Raw genomic sequence first — 11162 nt, forward strand, 5'->3', positions numbered from 1 at the left:
GTATCACCCCCCCCCCCCCCCCCCCACACACACACACACAGCTGTAACATCTGACTCACACAAAAAAAAAACACGTGCCTCTCAAACCCCCTCTGGGTACACACTCTTACTACACACACATACTGTTACTGAACTGCAGGTCTCTGTCTGGTGACAAACCTCCAACATCCAAAACACTTCCACTGAGCATTTCTGTGTCTATTTTCAAAGTGGGTGACGGCAGTCCAGGGGTGCCACGAGATCATTTGATAATATTTGGAATTTATTTGGACACTTGAAAACATATTTAGTATCATTTTAAACTTGAAGTTTAAATTAGGGGAGGGTTGATTCTGTGATGTAATAAGTATGTGTGTTTTTGGACCGGCACGTTTGACCCCACAAGGTGGCAGCCTACAGCTAAAAACCCAAATAGAAAGGGAATACATAATTGCTCATAACAACCACACCAGGGGGTCTAATGAAGTACTGTCAACCTCCTTCCCACCACTGAAGTCACAGTGCTGGTGTAACTCTAGACGGTGAGGGCTCTGCCCTGGCCTGCGGTCATCACTGCTAGAGTCATAGCTCTCAGTTTTACCAGAGCCATAGAGGAGACGGTGTCGACGACCGTAACCCAAACTGGAGCAGGACTGCAGCCAACCAGCTTTAACCTCGTATTAATCCATTTTACACCGGAACGCAACCTGTGTGACTTTAGATCTGAAACCACTTAAACCTTTATTCTATGCTTTAACCTTTGAAAAAACAGCAGATATACAAGCTCACAGCGCGGCACCGAGTGCCGCGCTGCGAGCTTGTAGATCTGCTATTTTTGAAAAAAATGTTGTGCAAGTCTTTGAATATATTATTTGACCCCGATTCTATATAAATGTCTTCCTAAATCCTTCTTCTCAATCGGTGGTTCTCTAACTTTTTCATGTTAAAGGACCCCCAAAATTACATGTATTTGGCCACGGACCCCCATCTCAAAATATTTAGTTCCAGGGACCACCCAGAAGCAAATATTTGAGTTATAAATGTTCGCTTTTAAAAAATATATATATTCAAAGACTTGCAAAAAAAAAGAAAATAATGTTTTTTTTTTTAATAGCAGAGCTACGAGCTCACAGTGTGGCACTCGGTGCCGCGCTGTGAGCTTGTATATCTGCTGTTTTTCATATTTTTCATAGTTATTAGCTATTTCATATTTAAAGCATTCAGTCTAGGCCAACATGGCTTAATAAAAGCACTGCTATCTGTTTGTTCTTCTGAAGCTATTTCAGGCAACACCCCCCCCCCCCCTCCCCCTCCCCCCCCCCCCTCCCCTCCCAAACCCCCCCGAGGCGTAATTCCAGAAAAACATCGGGAGCTCAGTGAAAAATAAGTTGTCTTAACCTCATTTCTAAAACAGACAGAATAATGGATCTGATCTTACTGGAGCCTCAGAAGATTCATTCATTCATTCAAACCTTTATTTATTCTTGAAAAACATTGAGGTCGCCCTCATTTGCTGTGTTATCGAGATACATCAGTAGTCTAGTAGCCAGCCCATAGAGCCCCATTGTGAACCCGGACATTTTGAGTACCCTAAAGTTTTATGTTAGAAATGTTGAGTATGGGTCCCCAAGCTGCAGCATGTAGAAACTGCCGGATGCTAACTTGCATATGTTGAGCAATTTTGATAATTAGCATAATTAGCTTTAATTTGCATAATCACCTATAATAATGGATAATATGTCAAGAAACTGATTGGCTGATTTGAACAATATTGGAGTGGTTTTGGGGGTTATTGAGGATGCTGAATCCATTTCTGACGTTTTCTATCCATTTCTGACGTTTTCTATGCATCTATCTATCTATCTATCTATCTATCTATGCATCTATCTATCTATGCATCTATCTATCTATCTATCTATCTATCTATCTATCTATCTATCTATCTATCTATCTATGCATCTATCTATCTATGCATCTATCTATCTATCTATCTATCTATCTATCTATCTATCTATCTAATCTATCTAATCTATCTAAGATTCCAATCCAGCAGCGATTTAAGATATAATGGTAAAGTCCCATCAATTACCTTAAAAATAAACAGGTACCAATGTTTGTTTCGCCTGTCGGCCAAAGAAGGCCAACCCACTCTATCATACAGGATGCAGTGATGAGTCTATAATGTACACTCTATCATATAGGATGATGAGTCCTATAATGTACACTCTATCATACAGGATGATGAGTCCTATAATGTACACTCTATCATACAGGATGCAGTGATGAGTCTATAATGTACACTCTATCATACAGGATGATGAGTCCTATAATGTACACTCTATCATACAGGATGCAGTGATGAGTCTATAATGTACACTCTATCATACAGGATGCAGTGATGAGTCTATAATGTACACTCTATCATACAGGATGATGAGTCCTATAATGTACACTCTATCATACAGGATGATGAGTCCTATAATGTACACTCTATCATACAGGATGCAGTGATGAGTCTATAATGTACACTCTATCATACAGGATGATGAGTCCTATAATGTACACTCTATCATACAGGATGCAGTGATGAGTCTATAATGTACACTCTATCATACAGGATGCAGTGATGAGTCTATAATGTACACTCTATCATACAGGATGATGAGTCCTATAATGTACACTCTATCATACAGGATGATGAGTCCTATAATGTACACTCTATCATACAGGATGAAGTGATGAGTCTATAATGTACACTCTATCATACATGATGCAGTGATGAGTCTATAATGTACACTCTATCACACAGGATGATGAGTCCTATAATGTACACTCTATCATACAGGATGCAGTGATGAGTCTATAATGTACACTCTATCATACAGGATGATGAGTCCTATAATGTACACTCTATCATACAGGATGATGAGTCCTATAATGTACACTCTATCATACAGGATGCAGTGATGAGTCTATAATGTACACTCTATCATACAGGATGCAGTGATGAGTCTATAATGTACACTCTATCACACAGGATGATGAGTCCTATAATGTACACTCTATCATACAGGATGCAGTGATGAGTCTATAATGTACACTCTATCATACAGGATGATGAGTCCTATAATGTACACTCTATCATACAGGATGATGAGTCCTATAATGTACACTCTATCATACAGGATGCAGTGATGAGTCTATAATGTACACTCTATCATACAGGATGAAGTGATGAGTCTATAATGTACACTCTATCATACAGGATGATGAGTCCTATAATGTACACTCTATCATACAGGATGCAGTGATGAGTCCTATAATGTACACTCTATCATACAGGATGCAGTGATGAGTCTATAATGTACACTCTATCATACAGGATGCAGTGATGAGTCTATAATGTACACTCTATCACACAGGATGATGAGTCCTATAATGTACACTCTATCATACAGGATGATGAGTCCTATAATGTACACTCTATCATACAGGATGCAGTGATGAGTCTATAATGTACACTCTATCATACAGGATGCAGTGATGAGTCTATAATGTACACTCTATCATACAGGATGATGAGTCCTATAATGTACACTCTATCATACAGGATGCAGTGATGAGTCCTATAATGTACACTCTATCATACAGGATGCAGTGATGAGTCTATAATGTACACTCTATCATACATGATGCAGTGATGAGTCCTATAATGTACACTCTATCATACAGGATGATGAGTCCTATAATGTACACTCTATCATACAGGATGCAGTGATGAGTCTATAATGTACACTCTATCATACATGATGCAGTGATGAGTCCTATAATGTACACTCTATCATACAGGATGCAGTGATGAGTCCTATAATGTACACTCTATCATACATGATGCAGTGATGAGTCCTATAATGTACACTCTATCATACATGATGCAGTGATGAGTCCTATAATGTACACTCTATCATACAGGATGATGAGTCCTATAATGTACACTCTATCATACAGGATGCAGTGATGAGTCCTATAATGTACACTCTATCATACATGATGCAGTGATGAGTCCTATAATGTACACTCTATCATACATGATGCAGTGATGAGTCCTATAATGTACACTCTATCATACATGATGCAGTGATGAGTCCTGTAACGTTCACCTGATAAAGCAGAATGATAAACTCTCTCAGAGCACGGCTGTCCTGTTACCATGCGTTCAAACCTGTTTCTGATTGACTGATTGTTTTATTAGACAGAAATGTAGAACAGTACAAGTATAGTCAATACAATATAACTGTAGTACAGTACAAGTACAGTTAAACACCCCGCCTAAAAGAAACATCCCAAATAAGACCTTTTACGGTTGTTTTAACGTTGGAAGCCCACTGTATTTAATTCATTGACATAATAAATCAAGCAAGCAAAGAAAACATTCCATAACATCACAGTTATAAAAACACTATAAGTACAGGATAGGGGAAACAAGGGGGTGGGCAAAGGTGACGCGTTGAGAGCTTGTACATCAGCTTGTTTCACAATTTATTTTATTTATTTATTTAGTATTTTTATTTTTTGCCATAAGTGCCCTTTTAGTGAATGTCAGACCCTGCCACGCTCCTGATAACAGGAGGATTCCAAAGGCAGATAAAAATAAGACAGATTTTTATGCAATTTACGTAACGACAACTGAGTTTAAATATTTCACTCTGGATGAAGATCTTCTGATAAATGCCTAGTAGTAGGCCTACATTGTAAAATATAATTCTATATTTCAGAAACACTTAACTGTGATGACACTTTCGTCGACTAAAACTATGACAAATATGACTTTTTTCACTGACACAAATGAAATAAAAACTAAGCTATGGGAGGGACTATAGTGGAGAAGAGGACCAGTAGAACTTGGTTGCTCTCGGCTGTTGAACTCTGAAAATAGCAGATCTACAAGCTCACAGTGCATCGCTCTGCGACACGTTGTGAGCTTGTAGATTGGCTATTTTCAGCACGCAACCAAGTGTAAAATCAGTCATTACGATGCCATCAAGGCACCGAACAAAATACATTTTAGGTGACTAAATAAGCTGTAGATGTCATCTAATTTAGATAATCTAATTTAAATGTGGTAAACAAAATAATTGTTAGATATTTAGTCGACTAAAACTAGACTAATACTGAAACATTCCAGATGACTAAAACTAGACTAATACTGAAACATTCCAGATGACTAAAACTAGACTAATACTGAAACATTCCAGATGACTAAAAGATGACCAAAACTAAATCAACACTGCAGCGTTCCATAACTTGTGTTTCTTTCCCCAGGATAATGCGGTGCTTTTACTTTGAAGGACAACAAAGATGGCCGCCGCATCATGGTTTGCTCCTCCTATGGCTGTTGGTGCTGGTTGCCCCTCCCCCAACAGGTAAGGTTTGACCCCTCCCCCCACAAGTAATGTTTGACTCAAAGGGACAGTTTTTTTAAGACCGTTTTTTAAACAAAGCTGGAACCGTTGTGGACTTACGGTATGAGGTTTCCATTGGACAGAGATGATACTCTGTTCCCATCATGTATTCTTCCATTTTATTCTGTAGAATTCTACAATTCGGTAACCTGGAAATAGCTGGGGACCCGGTCATCAAAATGGGAGAGGACCTGTGATGTCTTGCCGTACTTTTTATTTCTGTTTTATCTATTAGTTTGGTCATTAAGGTCCACAGAATGAGAGGCCTGCTCTGCCGGAAACATTGTGAAAAAAAGTTACGGCCATTTGTATATTCACTGTCCCATTGACTCCACTAGAAATATTAAAAAAAAAGAAAAAAGGCTGCTTTAATTAGCATGTGAGGGGTCAAACTAGGGGTTTTTCATGATTCTGAATCCATTGCAAGCATTTGTTTTGCATGAAAAACATTCCTTGGTCTAGATTTCGGCACTCCAAAACTGTGAAAAGTGATGAGTCATCACTTTTTTCCACTTTTCACAGTTTTGGGCTGCCGAAAGTCTAGCCCAAGGAATGTTTTTCATCACTACGTCACGGTTTTACTACGTGGAAGAAGGGGTGAAAACGCCTCATGCGCTGGGTGAGCAACTCAATGCAAGTGGACGGGTGGGGAACTGGGGATATCTGGTGTCCTCTCTATTCTTATTATAACTCTATGGTTGTTTCCTCAGCGCTAGGCTACTTCCTGGGTGACACCAAGGCGGTGCTCAGAGGTTGTTCTGACCACTGGACGCTCCAGGATGGCCACGCCCACATGCCTCTGCTGCTGAAGATGACCGCCTGTGTCCAGGTAGGAGTTGTCTTCATCATCATAGGGGCGGCATGGCTCAGGGGTAGAGAAACCGTTATTAGAGCACGAAGGGTTCCCAGTTCGAATCCGGGCTCCCCCTGAGTGAATGTCGAAGGGTCCTTGGGCAAGACTCTGAACCCCTAACTGCTTCTGATGAGCAGGTTGGTGCCTTGCATGGTTTCCTCTGACATCACTGTATGAATGTGTGTGTGAATGGGTGAATGTAATGCACAATATATGTAAAGCGCCTTGGATAAAAGCGCTATATAAATGCACAATTTACCATTTACCATCATCATAATTAATAATTATAATAATAATAACTAGATGACCGCCTGCGTCCAGGTGGGTGTGGTCTTAGCCTGGCGTGGCCATGGCTACACAGAGCTGGATATTTCTGAAGCTAGACATTTTTTTGTGCTGTTGGGGCTTGCGGCCACATGAAGCTGGATATTTCGGCTGCGAAGCTGGATATTTTTGAAACCGGATAAATAAGTGGAGAGATTGAAAAATATCCGATTCACTGGATCCGTGTAGACAGGGAACCCGGATATCTCTGAAGACTTTACTGTGTGCGTGCTTGTTAGACCTAGATATCTTTGTCGTGTGGACCTAGATATTTTTCTATGTGGATATCTGAAAAACCGGGATATATGAAAAATCCAGCTCCGTGTAGCCATGAAGAGGAAAGCCTGGTGTTGGTTTACAACTGGCTGTTTGATCCGGTCTAGGAGGAAACCACAAGCAGAAGAAGCGGTGTCGCTTTGATTTGGTTCCCTCCGTTTGTTTCTCCAATCCCTGTTGAAATGCTCCAGTAGCCTGGTGTAGTCTTGCCAGTCGCTAACAGTTGGACTAAAAGATGCATATACCACAAAAGCTAAACTACTCCGCATCAAGGAGTTTATTAGGTAGGTCCTAAAAGTATGTCCTTGAATACAGGGTAATTATTTTGGGTTAAAACTGAATCTGGTTTGATAGTTCCGCCCAAAATGTAGTCCTTTAAGGGCTACAGCATGATGTAAAGTGGTTTCTGCTCCCGACCAGATCAAACCCTGAAAAGTGAAGCGATCCCAGACTAGTGTGGTCATAATAATAACAACTAGAACTGCACTCTGTCGAGGTGCCAACTTGCGCCTGACGCACAAGCAGGCCACACATGGCCTACTTGTGTGCAAGCGGAGCGCACCATGAGGCGTCCAACCCGGATAACATCACTCAGAACGTTTACAAAATGATGTCATGTTCATCTCCAGGTGCGTGTGCTGACTCAGGGGTCGTGGTGGGTGGCCTTCCACTACAGCTCGGCCCACGCCCCCCGCCCTGACCTGGGCCTGGAGGGGGACGGGGGGGCGCTGTACGGATGGCTGCTGGGGGTCCGACACCGATTCCCCCTCACGCTGACCCTGAGAGACTGGCATGATGTCTGTCTGAGGAGAGACGTGACGGGGAACTCCTTCAGTCTGGAGGTAATTGTGGGCTCACTGAAAGCGAGCACACGCATGTTATCTTCATTATTTATCTATCAAGTTCTCCTAAGAAATGACGTAATCTATTAGTCAAGTTCTCCTAAGAAATGACGTAATATATTAGTCAAGTTCTCCTAAGAAATGACGTAATCTATTAGTCAAGTTCTCCTAAGAAATGACGTAATCTATTAGTCAAGTTCTCCTAAGAAATGACGTAATCTATTACAAAGGCAGAGTATCAGTCAAGTTCTCCACGACAGTACAAAGGCATGACCCTTAGCCAATGATTAGATTTAATATTGAACACACATTTATTTTTCATTTTCCCAACAAAGTGAATCTTTCAGATAGGAGGTTTTGCGTTTTGGCCCACCCCATAGTATCAATAGAATCCGCCCCAAAAGTACCGCCCCCTTCTCTTCCGTTGCCAGGAAACTGAAGTGGAGGGGCGGTACTATGGAAATGAGCCCCCTGTGACATGGAATGGGGCCGATTTCAGAAGAGCACCGTTCGGTCATGCCCAATCAGAAAATCACTGAAACGAAAGGCAAGGCTTAGAGTTAGAGGTGTAACGATACATTTTAATATCGATTCGATACATATGTGTCCGAGGCTGGTGGAAACGGCCAAATGTCGGCAATTTTACAAGGCAGAAAATGCGAAAATAAGATTGATTTAAAATTTTCTTTGTTTTTCGTTTTTGTATATAATTAACAGTTTGAATATAGAAGAGGGTTTTCATTCCATAAGATATCTTTGTTAAGGTCGGTATATGGCAACATTAGTGTAGCAAAGTTGCCTTCTTTGGGAGAGTTTTACTGCTGTTTTAGGAGGCGGAGAATTGAGCTCTTTAGATTTGCATAGCGATTTCACGGGAGCACGATTGGTTTAAGGAATGCATTGTCTTATTTCAGCACGCCCATACAGCGTGTTATCTGCTTGTAAACAGTCTACACAGTAACTAACTTCATCTCGCTAATGTTAACGGTTTGCTGAAGACAGTATTCTGGAAGGATGTATTTTTTTTATGTATACATCGTGATCTCAGTCGCTCTCGGACACACAAAGAAAACGTGGAAAATTGAAGCAGCATGTTGAAAACGCTATGTCATCATGAGTCCTTGTGCTGGCATTACAGGCGACACGCTCACTCGTCTGTAGTGAAAATAAAAGATACAGTTTCGCTACTCACCAAAACAAAGACGGATTTGGGGAGTTGAAAGCCTACTTTACTTAGTGGGAACACTCAGGGCGGCTTGCACCAAGAGGGATTAAATAAATCTTAGTTTAGGGTTAATCATGGTTTTGTTGATCTATGATTTATTTTAAATCGAGGTGTGTTGCACCACTTAAATTTAAGCATTGCTTAACAAATCTGTGATTAAACCCTTAACCTGTGATTAAAACTATAACCTGCGATTAATTCATGGATTAAATGTCCTCCATCTTGGATTTGTGATGTAAACACACTGGAATAAACTATTCTCTTGAGCCTAATATCATTATCGTTACTTTTTTATTTACTTCGGGGAGAATGTGGGCAGGCCAAACACCTTCTATGTTAAGAAGAGCGCCTGCAGCCAAAAAATATTTAATTTTATAATGCTCCGTCAGGCGCGGCGTTGCGCGACTATCTAGGAACTAGGAAGCAAAGAAATACACCACTGTTTGATAGTTTTGTCAATTATGAAGCGATTTCGAAAATTACTGACTGTATTATGTCCCTGTAAATATTTAAGTGTTCGCTATTTTAAAATAGCCGGTGTACAAGGATGTATTGAAGACAACAATATGATGAGATTTTTGTTTTCAACTGTGAAACGCTGTCCGCAGCAGGGCGCAGCTTCAGCTTGCAGTTGCAAGCTGTGAGGCTTCCCTCACAGGAGGGGGACCCCCATTCATGTCAATGGCATGTTTGCATTTAAACCACCTCTACAGCAGGTTTAAAATTAATCCCTTACTGATGTTTAAATCAAAGTTTAAAGTAGTGGTGCAACAGGATTAACAGTAATCCAGGTTTACAGTGAAAATTCAAACCAAGATTAAAAGGATGGTTTAAAACTAAATCTGATTAATGAAAACTAGATTTAAGGTTTGGTGCAAGCTGATTAAAAGATAAACCTTGATTTAAACCAGTTTAAGGCTTAAACCGTGTTGGTGCAAGCCGCCCTCAGAGTTCCCAACATCGTGTCTAAAATACACTTTTTTATCCAGATAACAGAATATTTCACCGGAAGGCAAAATGTGCAATGGACATTTCTATTGACAAGATCTGTAGAGGGCGGTGTGGAGTAACTAGGGTTGTTCGATTAATCGATTTTTAATCGTAACCCGTTTTTTTTCCTTTGGACGATTTAAAAAAATGGAAATCGTAAAATCGATTTTCACTTTAATTAGGGAAATTCTTACTCATTGGAGCCTTGCACGCGCAAAAAGTACACAGCCCCGTCCTCCTAAAGCAGGACGACAAGGTCCGACACCAAATTAATACTACTTTCTATCTGATGTGTAATTTCTTTGATGCGCGTTTAGCGCACGTCAGACTGAGCAGAGTTCACCACCGCACTGCGCTCACTCGCGATGGTTCAAGCAGCAAACAGAACAAAACGCTGCTGAGCTGGTAAACTTACTTACTTGTTGTAGTTTGAAAGAAGCTTATTAATTCTGTGTTACCCACCTACTGACTGTAGTCTACTCCTACTGTCCCGGTCACTGTGTTAATTTTGCGTCGGGAAGCGAAGCGCTTCGCCTCCGTTTACAATCAGTCAACATCTCCGTGCATGAGTGGTGCAGGGCAGGGGCGTAGCCAGGAATTACATTTTGGTAGGCGAAATGCCTAAATGCCTCACCAGCCTCCAAGAGCTGGCTTGTTTTGGCTGTTTTGTCACTCACTATTGATAATGAAACACTAAGGACGCTAAGTTGTATGTGATTGTTGCACAACTAAAGTTATTATTATTAATACCCTTATTGTTTTATTGCATTTTGCTATTTGGCTATATAAAACAAATCAAAAAATGAAACAATAATGAAAAAAAAAATCATTTCCTTGCATTTTTTAAATGAAAACAAAATAGTTGAAACAATGTATTATTCTTTTAACAAAAAATCGAAATCGAAAATCGGGATTTCAGAGAAAATAATCAAGATTTTATTTTTTGGCCATATCGAACAACCCTAGGAGTAACTAAAACCTCCGGTGAAAAAGTTTATTCTCTGGTAAAAAAAAGTGTATTTTAGACGTGAGGTGGGGGTTTCTGAGTGTTCCCACTAAGTAAAGTAGGCTTCCATCACCCTTACGCCGTCTTTGTTTTGTTGAGTAACGAACCGTATTTTATGTTTATTACATGCAGACGAGAGGGTTCGCAGCCGTTCCTGCCTCGCAAAGGCTCATTGGTGACATAGCGTCAAGCGTCTCCTTGTTTC

Source organism: Nannobrachium achirus (genome assembly GCF_963921795.1).
Source record: "Nannobrachium achirus genome assembly, chromosome: 21".
Taxonomy (NCBI): Eukaryota; Metazoa; Chordata; class Actinopteri; order Myctophiformes; family Myctophidae; genus Nannobrachium; species Nannobrachium achirus.